Genomic DNA, 19,577 nt, shown 5'->3' with positions numbered 1-19,577 from the left:
TGTAGTCCATGCAGAAATAGAAGTACAATGATGTACACCTGAAATTTTTACAATGTTATAAACCAATGTTACTGCAATAAACAAAAAATTAAAAAAAAAAAAAAAAAGAAACTGGAGACTCCCAAACTCAGGGTTATCTTTTCCAATGGGACATTTACTAAGTGCTGTGGCAGTGCAGGAGGCTGGTAGGGCCGGGGGGGAGATTGGGGGACAATGTAAAATTTCCTGCAATTTTGAGGTGCTTGGAAGAAAAAATCTTCGTAGAAGGAAAGGGCCTTCTACGTTCAGATTTTGAACCATGTTTTCCAATATAGCAGGATTTTAAACCTATAGGAACATGACCATTCGCAACTCTACGATTGTTTAACTATCCTGTTTGGTAGACAGGATTAAGATACCAAACAGAACTACCCATAATCCCAGAAACAATCCTCTGAAATTATAAAAAAATATTAAAAGTCTATCGAAATATTAAAAAGTAAAAAAATATTATGTCTTCGAAAAAAATTTTTCTCTACACAATCTTTGTCAGAAAATGTTGAAAGTGCTAAATATAATATGAGTTTATAATTTGGCATTCTCTGAGAATGAGATTGCAGCCAGAGGATAAAATTCGAGGAGCAAATGAATTCTTCTTTGAATATGCTGAATTTGAAGTACAAATAAGATGACCAAGAGGAGATGTTCTGGAGGTAGTTAAGTATTTTATCTGTCAGGAACTCAAGAGGAACACCTAAAATACACATATAGGTGATTACTAATGTCACGTGACTAGAGAAAATTAAAATAGAAATCATACAGGCAGAGAAAAGTAAACCACAAGCTTGAAAGCCTAGGTAAGAGGAATTGGGATGTTGAGTCAAGGGCTGGGCTGAAGAGAAAGACCCTCTGACTGGCCCATGGAGACCCATTGAAACTAAAAAGAGTGCTGTTTCATGGAAATCAAACAAGACAAGAGTGTCATAGATTAGGTACCATTTCTGCCCAATGTTGGAAGACTAAGTTAGTTCAAGGCTAAAAAATGTCCAAGCAGAGCACGAGGGACCTGGCTAAGGCACCTTGAGCAGATTGATGGGGTTTGAATAATGAATGGATATTAGGTGAGTGAAGAGGCTGAGCGTAGACCACTCTTTCAAAGAAACGTTGGCTGTAAAGGGAAGAAGATATGGCAGAATCTATAAGAGAATGCAGGTTAAAAGGAAGGAATTTAGTTTGTGCTTGTTTTGAGTCATTTTGCTTAATTTTGTTTTGTTTTTAAATGGGAGATACCAAAACATATGTTTATGTAAAAAAGAAAGCAGACAGAGATGAAAGCTATAGGAGAGAAGATATTACCTGAAGTGATTACACCTGGGAAAGAATAGCGGCGGTGATACTTCACCCAGTACTGAAAACTGCATAAGGGAATGCGTGGTGGAAAAGATGTTCAAGGCAGAAAGATACCACCACCAAATCAGTGGTTAAAATGCTCATTTGGGCTGCAGTTATGAGTTGACTAAATTAGTCTGCATAAGGTTGGATCCAGTGGGGAGAGAGGCCTCTGGAGACCAAGAATATAAAAACTGAGAGAAACATCATGAGAACAGAAGGAAATAGTAGGCTCTGGAGAAGAGGGACATCTCTGAGTGTCTGCGATGATGAGAGACTGCGAGAAACTGTGAAATTGTTTGTGCAAGTAAATGGTAGAAATTGTTCCAGTTGCATTTTTGCCTCTCAATTAGTTATGGTCTGGATTTGTCACCATTTAGCCTTTTTGAGAGGGGAGCTCATACACTGCAACGTCCCATGAAGTTTGTGTTTAATTATCACAACCCCAGACTGAGCCCAGAGTCACGCCCCTAAGATCCAGTTACTAATAACCTCCATAGCCAATGTTACATATTTGTGCAGAAATAATCTTCCAACGTTCTGTCAGCTGCCTCCAGATATTTGCTGTTCAGTCTTTCTGAGAGCCCCTCTGACCTGTATATTCATTTGTCAGATTCCTTTCAAATATCCTTTTCTCTAATTGCTCTTGTGCATCTTTTTGTCATAGTTTTGCCTCTGAAATGTACCAATATTTTATCTTTCTTTTTATGAACTCTAGAAGATTCTCTCAGTTTTCAACACTGAAACATATTAAAAGTTTCTACACCAAATTACTTTTCCAGCAATAAGAGCAATACTTTCCCCTCCTCAATCTTATGGACTAGATAATAAAGGTCAACCAATTTATAGTTCAGATATCTTGGCTAAGCTAAGTCATTGGTTGTGACTGATTTATTGCTGAGATCATTCTTATCTAGGCAATAAAAAAATTTGTGTGACTTTTTCATATTTTACAAAGTAGTACGTTCAAAGATCAACAATATACCAAGAAGGGAGAAAAGAGAGAGAGAATGACAGAAAGACAGGGTCCTTATTACATTCAGTAGATAATTCATGGAGAGCAAATGGAGGTAATAAAACCACCAAATTGGAAAAAGAAGATGTATGGATTATGCTTTATGAATGACTGAAAATATAGGTAACAATAGAGTGATAAAATAGTAAATATTAAGGCACATGAAATTAATTCATTCTAAAGCTCATTTGTTCTAAATGCATTTGTTAGGTTTTTACCCTGTTCCACACTGTAAGCAGTATAAATTAACAAAATTAAAACAAGCTTGCTATCAAGAAAATTGATTATTATGAGGGACAAACAAATTATTGTCACTTGATTTGATATATGATTTAATTCTATTGTTGGAAATACATTTTGAGAGAATACTATGTACCTGGAGGAATGCATGTCATGGCCTTTCCCAATCTGCCCCTGTAGGAGGTATACCTGACTCAACTGGCATTCTGACACCAGCAGGTTGGGCCACGGAGTTCACACTTAAGGCAACACAACCACAAAATCTAAAAAGTGGAAAGAAAATGTAACTCAGAAGTGCCAAAATATAAAATGGAAGGAAACTTACACAGAGGATTGCTATATCTGAAGGAGAGACAGGCTAGTGTCAAATTAGGGAAGTACAGCCAGTTGTCTTTACCGAGGTTAGGATTTAAAGTAAAGGATCTCTGAACGATTTCCCAGAAATGCCTTTATCATTATTGACTTTTTTTCTGGCCTTCAAAGTGAGTTAACAGTAGAGAACCATCCCCCACTGCTCCAGTCAGCAATAGACCAAAGTCTCTCACCTGAGCAGCCTAGAATTACAGTAGGTAAGTTTGCATCATAGAAATTCCTGATGCTTTCAATGGAATTTTTATGGTAGGACGTGGGTGGTATTTTTTGGCTTAAATTTTTCTTATTTCACTTTTTTTTACATTGGTATGGAACTAACAATTTGACCAACAGTAGAAGAGTGAATAGCAATTATTAGGTTCATAGGCACTTTAACATCCAGATTTCTGTGCACCTGCAAGAGTAAGACCACAATTTCCTTCAGGTTCCTGAAATTCTCCAAAACAGGGGAGAAGTTTTTGGAGGAGCTTGCTCTTCTGATGTCCCTTGTACATACAAGACCATTAAAATCTACTCTTAACCTTGTCCGTTAATCTGAAAGAGTAGCCTCCAAGCAGCACAGTTCTGCATTTCTCATCTGCAAAGTGTTCTGTATGCACATTTGCTCTAGTCTGGCTCCTGGGGATGGGTTTGGGAACTTGTTTCACTAAATCACCCGAATTGCCCATCTGAGAGAAGAGACCATATAGAGCATTCTCAGACATGGAACAAATGACTCCAAGGCTGAAGAAGTACATGATGCTGACATTAATGTGGAGAACTGAGAGCAATGAAGGTCAGTTAGGGTCTTTAATCAGGGATCAAATCCAAGGAATCAAGAGGTATCCAGTAAATTCAAGTTATGATCACTGGGATTTAGATTACATCCTAGAGACTAAACTGAACACAAGTGATCTAACATCACGTGAAATGGGAGTGGTTCCTGAGTTCTTGCCTAGAAGAATCATTAGAAGTTCTCATTTAGTTCTATGGGCTGACAGCATTTAATGCATGGGGCTATCCTGGAGAAAGCAAACTCTTGTTGATTGTAAATATCTGTAGTAGCTTTTTGCATAGACAGGCTCTAAACATTTATGGGGCTGGAGATGTAAAAGTAAGAATCAGCTACACTCAATGTCCTGGGTAGATTTTCCGTAAATTTAGGATTAGTAAGGCTACATTGCAAAATAGTATAGTGTCAGCATAAAGACATAATCCTTACTCTGAAGAAGGCAAATACACAAATCTAGGGAGTTGGTATGAGAATGTTTCACTTAAATCTCTACTCCATACTATTCTTTTGAAAATAATAATAATAAAAGCAGGAAGAAGGGCAGCCATCCTTCAGAGGGTTTTTAAGTGTGTGTGTGTGTGTGTGTGTGTCTTTGTATCAGCATATAAATCAGCTTGGTTTTATGGTCATGTGAGGCCATCTTTATTACCATCAAATAAATTGAGAGGAGCAAAGGACAGTCCAGAGTCCCCTTCCTTGCTTCTTCCTACCCTTGTGCTGCTCTTATATCCCTGTTGGTTGCAGTGCAGGGAGGAAGACAGCTGGGTAGTCTGATTGAAGCCTCCAGGTGATAGGCTTCAGTATTTCAGAGGGGGCTCAAGAAGAGGAGAAAGATATCCAGTATATCCTGTGCAATTGCCGTTGTTCTGTTGATGATTAAGCCAGGTGAGTTAAAAAGAAATTTTGTTTCCTGGGAAATTAAAAGGGAAGTGTTGAGGTGTGTGTTTGTGTGTGTGTTTATGAAGGACCTGAGATAGGTCAAAAGAGACAGTGAAGAATCTAGAAAAAAGGACCTATATTTAATGTCTTTGACCCTCATGATTGGTTCATCTGTAACTTATTCCATTCCCTGATTAGCAGACATTTGGTTCTCTCCAAAACATCCGTAAGACATTTGGTCCATGCCAAAAGGTCTTTAACATTTGGTCCTGTCCAAAACCATTTGGCATGAACCAAATGTGCTCACGGACATTTTGGACAGGCCAAAATGTCCTGCAAGACCATTATCTAGTTAGAAAACATTAAGGATTCCTTAGAAGAGCCGTATCCTCCCCAACCTTAGATACTGGGCTTTCACCTTACTCTCTCTAGTCCTCAGAACTTGTCTGGCTCTATCCCCATTGATTCTGGATTCCTTCTATGGTCTTTATATTATCTCTTTATATCTCACTTCTTCTTCTGTCACTGTCTATCCAATAGGGGCTTTTTTTTTTCTGTCCGTCAAGAACATTCTGAGTCTCACTTCTTTCTTGTACCCCTCCCTTAAACTCAATCCCCCATAAAGAAATGAGAGAAATAGGACATCTTCCTTATTTTCTCAATTAAGTACTTATTTAATAATAATGCCTAAAACAGGGTAGGAAAACCATAATAATATTTACAGTACATGTAAAAAGTCCTGTAAGATTTAAAAACAGAATTCTCTTCTCATCCTCTCATATCAATGCCCAGATAAAAGCTTTATTTCTTTAAAAACAGAAGACCAGTACCAATTAGACTTTTGTTGCCATTTTCATAGCACTATGTTCTGGCATTCCATAAGGGAATACATTACCTGCAGAGTTGGCCATGTTGTCCCATATATATTTGCTAGATATTGTGTAAATATTTTTTCCTCTTGTTTCTCTGATTTTGTCTTTTGAAGAGCAGTAGTTTAAATTTTGTTAAGGTCTAATTTATACATTTTTTTATGATTCATGCTTTATATGTTCTAAGAAATATTCGCCTAATCCACGGTTGCAAAATGTTTCTCCTATGTTTTTTTCTAGATTAATAACTTTCATATTTACTTGCAGTTCTGTGAGGCTTTTTGAAATTTTTTTTTTAATATTGTGAGGTAAGAGTCAGTGATTATTTTTTTTCATGTGGCTATACAGTTATTCCAATGCCATTCATTGATAGATTATTTTTTCTCCCATTGAATGGCTCTGGCACCTTTGTTGCAAATCAATTGAGCATATACATATGGATGTATTTCTGTATTATCCATTCTGGTGCATTAGCCTATATATCTCTCCTAATGCTAACAACACTCTCCTGAGTTAGTGTAGCTTTATTGATATAAAAAAATATAAGCTCTCCAACTTTTTTCTTCATTTTAATATTGCTTTGACTAGTTGGTGAAGTTCAACAAAAGAAAAAGGCAGTTAAAATTTTGAGGAAGATTCTGTCGATGCTATAGATTAATTTGGGGAGAATTGACATTTTAGTAATAATGAGTCTTACAATCCATAAAAAAATGAAACTTCTCTTTCTTCATGCTTTCTTTAATTTTTCCCGACAATAATCTGTAGGTTTCAAGGAAAAGATCCTGTATGCCTTTTGTTATGTATATTCTTAAGTGATTTACGTTTTTGGTGCTAATACAAATGGAGTTTTCTTTTTAATTTATCGTTTGTTGCTAATATATAAAATTAAATTGGTATTAGTATATTACCTTGTATCTTGTGACCTTGTTAAATTTACTTATTAGTTCTTGTAGTTGCCTTGTAGATTCCTTAGAAATTTTTGCATGTATATTCTACATATTATCTGCAAATAGAGGTAGTTTTATTTTTTTCCTTTCTGGTTTTTATGGTTTTTTTCCTTCTTACTGCAATGGCTAGTACCTCGAGTAAATTCTTGGTGAGAAGTAGTGAGAGCAGGCTCCATTTCCTGTTTTTCAATGTTGGAGAAAAACATTCAATATGTCACCATTAAGTATGATATAAGCTTTGGGGTTTTCTAGATGGCATTGATCAGATTGAGGAAATTCCCCTCTATTGCTAGTTGAATAAAATTTTTATTTATTTTTAACCATGAATGGATGGTGCATTCAGTCAAATGCTTTTTGTTTCATCCATTGAAATGATTATCTGTTTTTTTCTCCTTTATTTTGTTAACATGATGAATTGTGTTGATTACTTTGAGAATATTAACCAGCCTTGCATTGCTGGGATACAGCCTATTGACCCCAATCTTCTCATATACTTTGGATTCAATTTGCAATTTTTTGGTAAAAGATTTCTGTGTCTATGTTTATGAGTGATGCTGGTGTGGAACTTTCTTTTTGTGTAATATCTTTGCCAGGTTTAGTTTTCGGATTTATGCTGACCTCGTGAAACAAATTAGGAAATGTTCTGTCCTTCACCATTTTCTGCAAGATTTTGTGAGAGATTGGTGTTATTTCTTCTTTAAATGATCAAAAGATTCACCAGTGAAATCACTGGACAAGACTATTTTTGTGAGAAGCTTTTTGATTTCTTTACTGGATTTAGGGATAATTATAGTTTATGCTTCATCTTGCATCACTTGTGGTAAGTTGTATTTTCAGGGACTTTTTTTATTTCATCAGGATTGTCCAATTTGTTTCTATAAGTTTATAAAAATGTTCTCTCATTATCCTTTTAATATCTATAGGATTTATAGTGATAGCCCCTCTTTTATTCCTGATGTTGGTGATTTATGTTTTCTCTTTTTAATTCTTGATCTGGTAAATGAGGATTTTATCAATTTTGCTGCTCTTTGCAAAGAATCAGCTTTTGGATTTAAAAAGTTTCTCAATTATTTGTCTCTTTATTTTGTAGATTTCTGTTGATTCGTAGAAATTGACGAGCTGGTACCAAACCACTCAAAATAGTGTAAGTTTTTCCTTTCTTCTAATTATACTTTGTATTCACCTTGCTTCTGGAGTATATTCTGCAGTAGATTGGTATAATTATTGATATGATTGGATTTATGTCTACCATTTTATATATTTTTTATTTGTCTTCTCTATTTTTTGTACTCAGTACTCCTTTTTCTGCTTTCTTTGGATTACTTGAATATTTTTAGGGTAGGATTCTATTTTATCGTTTGGCTTTTTAGATTTAACTCTTTGCATCGTTCTTGTATCATATGCCTTTCAAATATATAAACCTGGCAACAACCTGGTAGGTCCTTTTAGCTCCCCTACCTTCCATAATTTATGATGTAATTGTCACATGTATTACATCAATGTACATTATAAACACCAAATGGCAATGTTCTAATTTTTTCATTAAACAAGGTTGTATGTCTTTTAAAGAAATTAAGGGAAAAGTGGGCTATTTTATGTACCTAGATATTTAGCACCTCTGATGCTCTTCATTCATTTCTGAAGCATTGACTTTTCTTCTGGTATTATTTCCCTTCAGCCTGAAGAATTTCCTTTAGTGTTTCTTGAAGTGTGAATCTGATGGTGACAGTGTTGTAGTTTTTTAATTATCAGAAAATAGTCTTTATTTGTCATCCACCTTGAAAAATATTTTTGCTTAAATTAAAATTCTGGATTGAGAAGCATTTTTGTTTGTTTTGTTTTGTTTTTTTACTTTCTTTCTTTAGTGCTGTAAAGATACTGTTTCACTGCCTTTAGCCTTCCATAGTTTCTGGTGGACTCGGTACTGTCAAATCACTGTATACCTGTATGGAATATGTCACTTTTCTCTGGCTCCTTTAAAATGATTAGCAGACGTTTTGTTCTGCCCAAAACTCTCATAAGACATTTGGTCTACACAAAAAGGTCCTTGACATTTGGTTCTGTCCAAAATGTCCATGAGCATATTTGGTCCATGCCAAATGGTTTTGGACAGAACCAAATATCAAGAACCTTTTGGCATGGACCCAATGTCTCCATGGACATTTTAAATGGGACTAAATATGACAAAATATCAAGGCATTTTTGGTGTGGACCAAAAGTCTGATGGACGTTTGGAATAAGACCAAATATCAGGGACATTTTGGCATGGGACAAATGTCTTATGGATGTTTTGGACAGGACCACATATCAAGGACTTTTTGGCATGGGCCAAATGTCTCATGGATGTTTTGGGCAGGACCAAATATCTACTAATCCCAAAGGGTATTGAAGCATTTGTTTTAGTAGGCAATTAACTTGTTTAAACTCAAACTGCAGACTCTATCATGCCTGTGGTGGGTGACACTTCAATCTTAGTTCAGACTTCACTAAATCATTCCCATATGTGCATAATTGAAAACTCAGAGGAATTTGAGCCGAGTTATACATGACTCTAGGTTTCCCTTTTCTGGCTGTCTCCTTTTCTGGGTTCCTCTCTTATTCTGCTGTGCCTTTAGTTCTTTCCCTTGTCTTTGTACACAAAAATATGTGAGACTGTTTATTTTGCTGTACAAAAGCATTTAGGTTAATGTATTCTCACTTGTCTATTTTTACTTTTGTTCCCTATGCTTTTGGTGTCAAACGTAAATAATCATTGCCAAGACCAACGTCAAGAAGGTTTTCCCCTATGTTTTCTCCTAATGGTTTTATGGTTTCAGGTCTTACGTTTAAGTCTTTAGTCCATTTTGAGTTGATTTTTGTACATACTGTGAGATAAAGTTCCAATTTCATTCTTCTGCATGTGGACATTCAGTTTTCCCAACACTATTTATTGGAGATTATGCTTTCTCTATTGTATGTCCTTGGCACTCTAGTTGAAGAACAATTGACTGTATGTGTGGATCTTTTTCTGGGTTCTCTATTCTGTTCCATTGTTCTATATGTTTGCCTTTATGCCAGTACCATACTGTTTGATTACTGTAGAATTGTAATATATTTGGAATTCAGAAAGTGTGATGCCTCCAGCTTTGTCCTTGCTCAAGATCACTTTGGCTATTCGGAGACTTTTGTGGTTCCATGTGAATTTTAGCTTTGTTCTTTCCATTTCTGTAAAGAATACTATTGAGATTTGGTAGGGATTGCATTGATTCTGTAGATCACTTTGTGTAGTATGGACTTTTTAATGATATTAATTCTTCTAATTCATGAACATGAGATGTATTTTCCATTTATGTATCTTCTTTAATTGCCTTCATCAATAATTTATAATTTTCAGTGTATAAATCTCTCAACTCTTCTGTTAAGTTTATTCCTAAGTATTTTATTCTTTTTGTTGCTATTGTAAATAGGATTGTTTTCTTAATTTTCCTTTTGGATAGTTCACTGTTTGTTTTTAGAAACACTAGTGTTTTTTTTTTTTTTTTTTTTTTGCGGAAGATCAGCCCTGAGCTAAAATCCATGCTAATCCTCCTCTTTTTGCTGAGGAAGACCGGCCCTGAGCTAACATCTATTGCCAGTCATCCTCCTTTTTCTCCCCAAAGCCCCAGTAGATAGTTGTATGTCATAGTTGCACATCCTTCTAGTTGCTGTATGTGGGATGCGGCCTCAGCATGGCCAGAGAAGCGGTGCGCCATGCGCTCCCAGTATCCGAACCAGGGCCGCCAGTAGCGGAGCACGCGCACTTAACCACTAAGCCATGGGGCGGCCCACGCCAGTGTTTTTTGTATGTTGATTTTGTATCCTACGGGTTTACTGAATTTGTTTATTTGTTCTAACAGTTTTTGGTGTTGTTTTGGTTGAGTCTTTAGGTTTTTCCACATATATGATCATGTTATCTGCAAACAGGGATAATTTTACTTCTTTCTTTCTGATTTCTTGTCTGTTTTCTTTGGCTAGGACTTTCTGTACTATGTTAAAGACAAATGGTAAAAGCAGGCATCCTTGTCTGGTTCCAGATCTTATTGGAAAAGCTTCCAATCTTTCACCACTGAGTATGATGATAGCTGTAGGCTTTTCATATATAGCCTTTATTATGTTGAGGTAGTTGCCGTCTGTTCCTGTTTCATGAGTGTTTTTATCACAAGACAGGGTTGAATTTTGTCAAATGCTTTATTGGTATCAGTTAAGATGATCATGTGCTTTTTCCCCTTTATTCTGTTGATGTGGTATATTACCTTGATTGATTTTTGTATGTTGAAACTTCCTTGCATTCCAGGGATAAACCCCAGTTGGTCATGGTGCATAACTCTTTTAATGTTCTATTGAATTCTGTTAGCTAGTCTTTTGTTTTGGGTTTTTGCATGAACATTCATCAGGGATATTTGCGGCTTTCTATTCTTGTAGTGTCTTGGCTGGCTTTGCTATCTGGATAATGCTGGCCTCACAGAATGGGTTTGGAAGTATTTCTTTCCTCCAATATTTTGAAACAGGTTGAGGAGGATTGATGTTAACTCTTAAATGTTTGATAGAATTCACCAGTGAATCTATCTGGGCTTTTCTTTGTCAAGAAGTTTTTAAATTTTTGATTCAATCAACGTAGTACTGAAGGAAGTAAATTATATTAAAAATTTAAAAGTTACTACCTTAGAGACAGGCACCTCCACGCCCTAAGGATTCCTGGTATAGGAGGGAACGTTTATCAATCCTGACTGACTCTATTCATGAAAGACCCACCCTAAACTGTTCGGGGAAGAATTGAGAACAAGAGAGTGCTCCAGAGGGATAAGTTTGGGAGGGTCGGGGTGGAGGGGGTCCAGATGGGGACGCGTGTGTGTAACCTGATAATCGCTTCGCGCCATAGCAATTCGCGCCATAAAATGTAACTGTTTAAATGTTTTAAATTAGCCAATCATGTAAGACCGCGCCAACCTTTTCCCGCTTTGTGCTTCCAAACCCTATATAAGAATTTGCCCTTTAAGGTCCGGGGTCGACTCCTCTGTCTCCTGCGAGAGACACGTGTCGGCCCGGAGCTCCGCTTAATAAAACTCTTACCTCTTGCGTTTGCATCAAGCTCGGTCTTCTGTGTCTGTGGGTCCGCGCCTTCCCGAGGCTGGAGTTGGGGTTCCCTTTTTGGGATCCTACATTTGGGGGCTCGTCCGGGATCGGCGCGGTCACCCCAGACTCCGAAGACCCCTTGGAGGTAAGCCTGAGTGACTGGGTGTGTGAGTGTGTGCGGCGCCGCGAAGCATTGTTTTGGTCTCGGTATCTGGGCAGCTGCCGCTTCGGGCCGTGAGGGCCGAGCGGCTGCAGTGGCAGACATGCTGGGAACTGCAGGCTGCAACCCTGGGGGACGCCCCAAGGGACAAGGGGAGTCAGGAAAGCCTGACCACCACCCTTCAGGTGGAAAAAGAAACGGCACTCTTTTTCCCAGGGAGGATGCGGAAACCCCTCCCATCTGAAGCCGCCTTCGGTTGGTTTGTAGAGACGCCAACCGGGCGAGATTGTTTGTTTTGGTGTGTCTTTGATGTTCATTGTTCTGTTTTTGTTCGTCACGTGGACCTCATTTGACGGGATGAGATCCTACAGCTGGAGGACCTGCCTTCTCCCTGGACTACTGCAGATGATGAGATACGGGAACGCCTGACAAAAGCCGGCAAAAAGGTAAGATTTCTTACCACGTCAGCCTCCCGGAATCTCTATCTGCGGAGTCCGCGGAAGGGAATGGTGAGAATTCTTTTCTCTTTCTAAATTTAGATTGGCAGGAGAAAATATTTGGGAAACTAGTTTCTTGGGCTTTTAGTGACTCTTGGTTTAAATTTGGTAGAGTACTCTTGGTTTTTGATCTTGATCCCTTTTCCTCCCAAAGGTAGTCTCTGTTTTTCTCTTTGGTCTGTGTCTTTTGTCATAAGAAGGAAATACCATAGGGTAGGACGCAGGCATAGGCCCTATTAGCCTGCTGTCCGGGCCGGCCCCACAGACCGGTGAGTTTGCGGGTCTCACCAGACCGGCGTCTACAAACTTTGCTGTGGGTTATTATGCACATGAAGTGAAGGTCATTGCCGAGGGCATCTTGGAAGCCAAAAAGGCCGCAAATTTAAGTGGGCGCGGGTCGAGCAGTTAAGAGCCATTAGGGCGCTCGCCACTTTCAGAAGACTCCCGTGACAGGATAAGTTGGGTCACGGAACGGGGTAGATGACACAGGTCCCCCGCCAACTGCAAGAAAAATGTCCGTGCAACGATGAGGTACTCTGTAAAAGCACACAGTCCCCAACCCTGCGGCACCTCCCCCCCAGGTATTATTCTGGCTCCAAGAGACCTAAGGCGTGGCTAAAGCTGTCATTGTGCACATAAGAAAAAAAAAAAGAAAAAAAAAACCGGATGAAATTTTTCCTTCTGTCTTGTTCTGTGTCCTGAGAAAACTTGGCTTTGTGACCAGTGAGAATATTCTCCTTGGTCTCCACCATACGGAAGGTGCATTTACCGGGGTGCACCTTGGTGGCCAGTCGAGTACACTGGGGTTCCGAACTGTCTCTGTCTGGCTGTGCCAAGCTCTCAGGGGAGTCTGAATATCTTTGGGAGTGAATTCTGTGGATCATGGGGGCTACATCATCTGCGCCCTCACCAGTGACGCCTCTTGCGTCCATGGGAAAGATTTATTCTAAGCGTGGAAAGTTACCTCCGGGTCTTTCCTTAAAAAGGCTTATTGGTTCGAGTCACTATTGGAATAAATATACAAGTGAAGATCCTACTCGTCAATGGCCAGACGACGGATCCTTTGAATTGGAAAAACTTCTAAATTAGGAAAAAAAATGTTTTGAGAGCTCTCACATAATTGCTTAATTGGTACCTAAAAATTAAGGCTAGAAAAAGGAAGGGAAAAATTTGACTAGTCTTGAGACCTTGACTCAGGTTGCAGTTGAGTTGAGAACATATAAAAGTGTAAGTGTTGATGAGATTATAAAGGTTGGAATGTTTGAGCTGATTTTGTATAGAGAGGTTGCATCAACCTTGCCTGAATATGTTTTAAAATGTCTGACTGGGAATGCTCCCCTGGTCCAAGATTATAAGACCAAGACCTATTGATAAAAATCTTAGTGATGACTGTGTTTAAAGGTATAAGAAGTGATGAAAACTGCATGAAATTTTGTAGGAAAAAAACTGATGTTATTTCTATTACAGAACTGGTTAACAAAAATAGTAATTTAAATGATGGCTAATTTTATCTGAAGTCTTATGAAGTCTTGTAGGCAATCTAAATAATTATTGGGAATAAGTAACTAAATAGTTGTGAAAAAGATGAACGTTGGATGAACTTTATACAATAATTATGTGTTATGGTGGTTACAGCTTCCAAACTCTTTCTGGTAACTTAAAACTTTAGAGTTTTGCTAAATTTTATGATGGAAATTCTCTGAGTATCATCATTTCCAAATAAAATAAGATATTAGACATTGATTGCTAAATGTACATTTGTCTACTTTTGGCTTTTCATTACAGGAAAACTAAAAGGTGTTTTAGGTCTATTGGTAAACATGTGTTTTATTAAAAGATTGTACTATAAAGTAACATATTTCTAGAAGTTATGAAGTGTTCATAAATTTTCCAATCCACAAAATGCTAAAGTAAAAAGTTTATAACTGCTTACTTAGTTTTTACTTAGAAGTCAAAGTCTATAAGGGTTAAAATTTCTAATTAATATATGTGATTGAAGCTACTAAAAAATTAAGAAAAATATGTCTGTGTACAAGAAAAGTAAGATGTATAAAGAAGGAACAAAGAATGGAAATGTTTTGTTTGGTCGATTAAAAAAGATAAATTTGTCCTCAAGTACTAGAAGGGAAAAGAAAGACATGGGACAATTTCTGAATGTAAAAAGAAAGTTATAAGTTTGTGAAAGAGGAATTCTGGAAAAAGAGTTTTTACATGGTCAAGTTGGCTAAGATTAAAATAAATTTAATTAAGTAAATGAGTTTTAATATCAAAAATAAGCTGGTACAAAATTATAATTTGGTCTTATTTCTCTTAAAAGGATAATTTTCTTAAACTTGATAAAGAGGTTACAAAAGATTTTTCTTTACCTTTGAGTAAGTCTACCTAAAAGACAAAAAATCTATGTTTTGTTAAAATAATTTCCTGTGTTCAAAAGACTGAGGTCTCTATTAAGGCTTTTAGACTGTTAATGCTATGTTTGCTTTGACTGTTTATATTTTTGACAAGCTCCCCAAAATTCATATCGTAAAGTCTTTTTACTTTTTTCTTTGAGAATTTTCAAAGGGCCCTGGAACTTCTCAAAGGAATTTGCTCTCTTCCTATAAGGGGAAAGATACTAAACTTATTAGGCTGATTCAGTATGTTAAATTACATGGAAAAGATTGTCAGACAAGTGATGATAAGTCTGCTTAGGTGCTATTATGTGGGTAAATGTTATTGATATAGGTGTTTTAAAATTGTACAACATTACTGAAATGCTGATCTGTCCTGATTATCAGTCATAATTCTGGTTATTATTATTTCAAAATGTTGTATGTCACAAAATTAACCAAATTTCTCTGTTAATTGCCATTTTGAGGTCTTGTTCTTTACAGACTTATTTCTTTGCTCTAATGCTTTTGCAAAATGTTTCAACTTCAGAAAAATTCATAGAAAGGACTCTGACATTTACACTGAAGTACAGGCTTCTGATAAACTTTCTGATCATAAAACTGAACTTGATAAGAAATTACAGAAATCTGTTGGAGAGACTGATAACTTCGTGAAGCTGCTAACAAAAAGATTGGGATCAAGAATGGATTATACAGGACTGAATGAACTGATTATAATTTTTATGATTTTTCATTTGAAGTATTGCTGAATTTTTAATGTTTTGTTTTTTCAGATTTAAGGAAAACTTTTTCTCTTTTCTCCTGAGCTAGCTATGACTTATAGCAATTTGGTAAATAATACTTTTGTAAGTAAAATTGAAGTGTTTATCTTTTTCTCTCTATCTGATCCTCAATTTGGAAACTCGTAGTGAGTATTGTTGTTTTCATGGCAATATAGTTATTTGCATAAGTTCAATAAGAATCTGTTCTCCTTGTAACAGGACACAATTGGAAACACTGGTTATATTACCAAGGTTATGACTGGAACATCATATTTGCGATATAACCATACAGCTTTTGAGGAATAAAGATTGGACTTTATGGAATAAAGCCACATGGAAATATTGGCCTGGTACCTTGTGTTCCAAGCAGCACTTACCAGGATAAGTAAAGAATGTCACTTATCTGGCAGGTACAAGGAACCTTGAAATATTTTGGGGAAACCTCAGAATAGAGGAATTCACCCAAATTTATAGGTATTGCAGGCAAAGTCTGATGACAAAATCCTTGGCTTGGCTTTCCTGGCCTCGAGAGGCCTTTGAAGTTCAATGTGAGATTCCTTATAAAAAGTTCCAGCAAAGCAGATTTAAAAGAGCCTATGTGATCAATTGCTATTCTTGCTGTACTTATGTTAATAATTGGGCCAACTCTATCTTAATAAAAATGAGGGTAATTTTAGAGAGAAGAAAATTATATTTCAGTAAAAACTATAAAACTATAGTATACATTTGCAGATATTAGATCCTAGTTTTGTTAATTGTCTTTTGAGGTTTTTATTTTTTATATCTGTTGACTAGACTGGATCCTGATTTCTTCCAGTCTCCTGAAATATCTGGCTACAGATCTCCAAACTAACGTTTTTGATTTTTTCCATCATTTTCATTTGGAATCACTGAGAACTGAACCTGCCCTTTTTCCTGAAGCCTTACAAACTGAAGCTGATGGACTTGATACCATAATATAGGCGTAACCTTGAGAGCCCACCTGCATCACCACCTTCCAAAAGGAACTCAATTGAACTGATCTATCATCAGGACTATGAAATGTGTTCAGTGAGATGAAACAATCTACCAACTCAGCTTCTGGACTATGAAACTTCTTTAAGTTTCAAAAGGACTGTGAAACTTTTAGTTTCAAAGGCGGGACTGTGGGAGATCAAGATTTGGCCACCCTGAAATATATCTCTTTACCTTGATTGTTTTCTCTGAAGGACATTTGACCTCCTGCAGTACCTACTGGGCAAAGATGGCACAGACTGTTTAACTTAGTACGGGGAGCTTACTACGCCTTAAATGGCTCCAATCCTGAAATGACTAAAGCATGCTGGCTATGCCTAGCGGTCAGCCCCCCCTTCTTATGAAGGAATTGCCACCATGGGGGTCTATAATAACACCACGGACCACACAACTTGTCTTTGGGGCAAAGAAGGGCGGATAACCCTAATGGATGTATCGGGGACCGGTTCAGGACTATGCTTAAGAAAAATTCCCCCGGGCTACCAGGCTCTATGTAATAAGACTGAAGTCAGCCTTCCGACCACTCCTGGTTATTTTTTGATACCAGGGCCCAATAGGTGATGGGCTTGCTCCACAGGCCTGACCCCCTGCATCTCAACTAGCGTATTCAATTCGTCACAAGATTTTTGCGTGCTTGTGCAGTTGGTGCCTAGAATTTATTATCTTACTGCCAATAGTTTCGAGGATGAATTTGACCAGAGATCCAGATTATGGAAAAGAGAACCAGTATCCCTCACCTGTCTGTACTCCTGGGACTGGGAGTTGTCATGGCGTAGGGACTGGCACTACGGCCTTAGTCACAGGAGAAAGGGGATTAACTGCCTTGAGCAATGCTATAGATGAAGACCTCAGGACTTTAGAACAGTCCATCTCTAAATTAGAGGAGTCCCTCACCTCCCTGTCTGAAGTAGTGCTCCAGAATAGAAAAAGATTAGACATGAGGCAGCAAAGCAGGGAGGCGCAACAAAGCTGGTTTGAATCCTGGTTCACTAAGTCCCCCTGGATGACGACCTTACTATCCTCCCTAGCAGGACCCTTGCTGATTCTTTGTCTACTTTTGGTCTTCGGACCGTGTGTTTTCAATAGAATTACTGCTTTCATAAGAAAAAGGGTCAATGCAGTGCATGCTATGATGCTCCAACGCCGTTACCAAGCTCTCCCACGCAATGAGCCACTAATAGTAGACACCGAAAACTAAGTTCTAAGATTAGAACTAGGGACAAAAGAAGAAGTGGGGAATGAAGGAAGTAAATTATATTAAAAATTTAAAAGTTACTACCTTAGAGACAGGCACCTCCACGCCCTAAGGATTCCTGGTATAGGAGGGAACGTTTATCAATCCTGACTGACTCTATTCATGAAAGACCCACCCTAAACTGTTCGGGGAAGAATTGAGAACAAGAGAGTGCTCCAGAGGGATAAGTTTGGGAGGGTCGGGGTGGAGGGGGTCCAGATGGGGACGCATGTGTGTAACCTGATAATCGCCAGCGCCATAGCAATTCGCGCCATAAAATGTAACTGTTTAAATGTTTTAAATTAGCCAATCATGTAAGACCGCGCCAACCTTTTCCCGCTTTGTGCTTCCAAACCCTATATAAGAATTTGCCCTTTAAGGTCCGGGGTCGACTCCTCTGTCTCCTGCGAGAGACACGTGTCGGCCCGGAGCTCCGCTTAATAAAACTCTTACCTCTTGCGTTTGCATCAAGCTCGGTCTTCTGTGTCTGTGGGTCCGCGCCTTCCCGAGGCTGAAGTTGGGGTTCCCTTTTTGGGATCCTACAGTACTTATAGGTCAGTTCACATTTTCTATTTATTCATGATTCAGTCTTGGTAAGGTCTGTGGTTCCCAGAATTTGCCAATTTTATCTAGGTTATTCAATTTGTTGAAGTACAGTTGTTCATGGTGTTATCTTATAATCCTTTTTGTTTCTGTGAAATCACTTGTAATGCATTGCTTTTCTATTTTATATTTTATTAATTCCTGCTTTGATCTTTAATATTTCTTTTATCCTATTTAATTTGAGTTTAACTTTCTCTTCCTTTTTGGTACTTTAAAATAGAGGCTGATGTCACTGATTTGAGTGATTAGGCATTTAATGCCTAAAATAGGCATTAAGTGTTATAGTTTTCCCCAAGGACTGATTTAGCAACATTCAACAAATTCTGGTATATTGAGTTCACATTTATATTCAATCCAAAATACATTCTAACTTCCCTTTCAGTTTCCTCTTTGATCCATAGTTATTTAGACATATATTATTTTGTTCCAAATATTTGGGCTTTTTCCAGGAATCTTTGTTACTGGTTTCTAATTTATATTCATTTTGATCAGAGAACATACTTTGTATGAATTTTTTCTTTAAATGTGTTGATATCTGTTTTGCAGCCCAGAATATGTTCTATCTTAGTAAATGTTTCATGTGAACTTGAAAAGAATGTTGTTCTCCTGTTGTTGGGTGGAGTACTCTACAATTACATAATTATATTACATAAAGTCGATTGATAGAGTTGTTTATATATTTTATATATTAACTGATTTTCTTTCTTCTTATTTTATAAATTATTTTGAAAGGGATGTTGAAATCTTCAGGTAAAATTGTGGATTTTTCTATCTTTCCTTGCAGATCTATCAGTTTTTGCTTTGTGTATTTTAAAGTTGTGTTATTAGATGAATAAACATTTAGAATTATCATGTCATCTTGAAGAATTCACCTCTTTCTTTCTCCCAGGTAATATTCTGGGAACTTCTTTCTCCCAAGTAATATTCTTTGGTCTGAAATTTATTTTGTCTGATGTTAATATAGCCATTTCAGCTTTATTTTAATTAAATTTAGCATGGTATATTGTTCCCCATCCTTTTACTTTTAACATATTATTTTATACTTATAGTGGATTTCTTATAGATAGCACGTATCTGGGCCTTCACTTTTATCCAATCTGCAACTATTTGTTTTTTAATTGGTGCATTTAAGCCTATTACATTTAATGTCATTTTTTATATGCTTAGGTTTAGATATACCATCATGTTGTTTCCTCTTTACCCCATCTGTTCTTTTTTCCCTTTTTCTTCTTTTTATGCTTCTTTTGGATTACTTAACTCATTTTTCTGAATCCATTTTATCTTCTTTTTGGCTTATTTTCTATAACTCTTTTTGCTTTATTTTAGTGGTTATTAGTGTTTACTGTGTATATTTTTAAGTTATCA

The 19,577-nt window shown here is 37.2% G+C and overlaps 1 long non-coding RNA gene across 1 annotated transcript in view; it reads left to right on the top strand.

Annotated features, from left to right (window-relative positions):
- Positions 1-19,577, top strand: part of LOC147915682 (uncharacterized) — a 74,288-nt gene that overhangs the window by 15,284 nt on the left and 39,427 nt on the right. The window contains exon 2 of the long non-coding RNA XR_015554089.1: positions 7,553-7,606. This is a non-coding gene — a long non-coding RNA (uncharacterized LOC147915682). The remainder of the gene's footprint in view (positions 1-7,552; positions 7,607-19,577) is intronic.

The sequence above is a fragment of the Ceratotherium simum genome, chromosome 13 (assembly GCF_057802395.1).
Source record: "Ceratotherium simum simum isolate JZ-2026a chromosome 13, ASM5780239v1, whole genome shotgun sequence".
Taxonomy (NCBI): Eukaryota; Metazoa; Chordata; class Mammalia; order Perissodactyla; family Rhinocerotidae; genus Ceratotherium; species Ceratotherium simum.
Note: the sequence above shows the minus strand (reverse complement) of the source record. Positions and strands in the feature narration are given on the sequence as shown.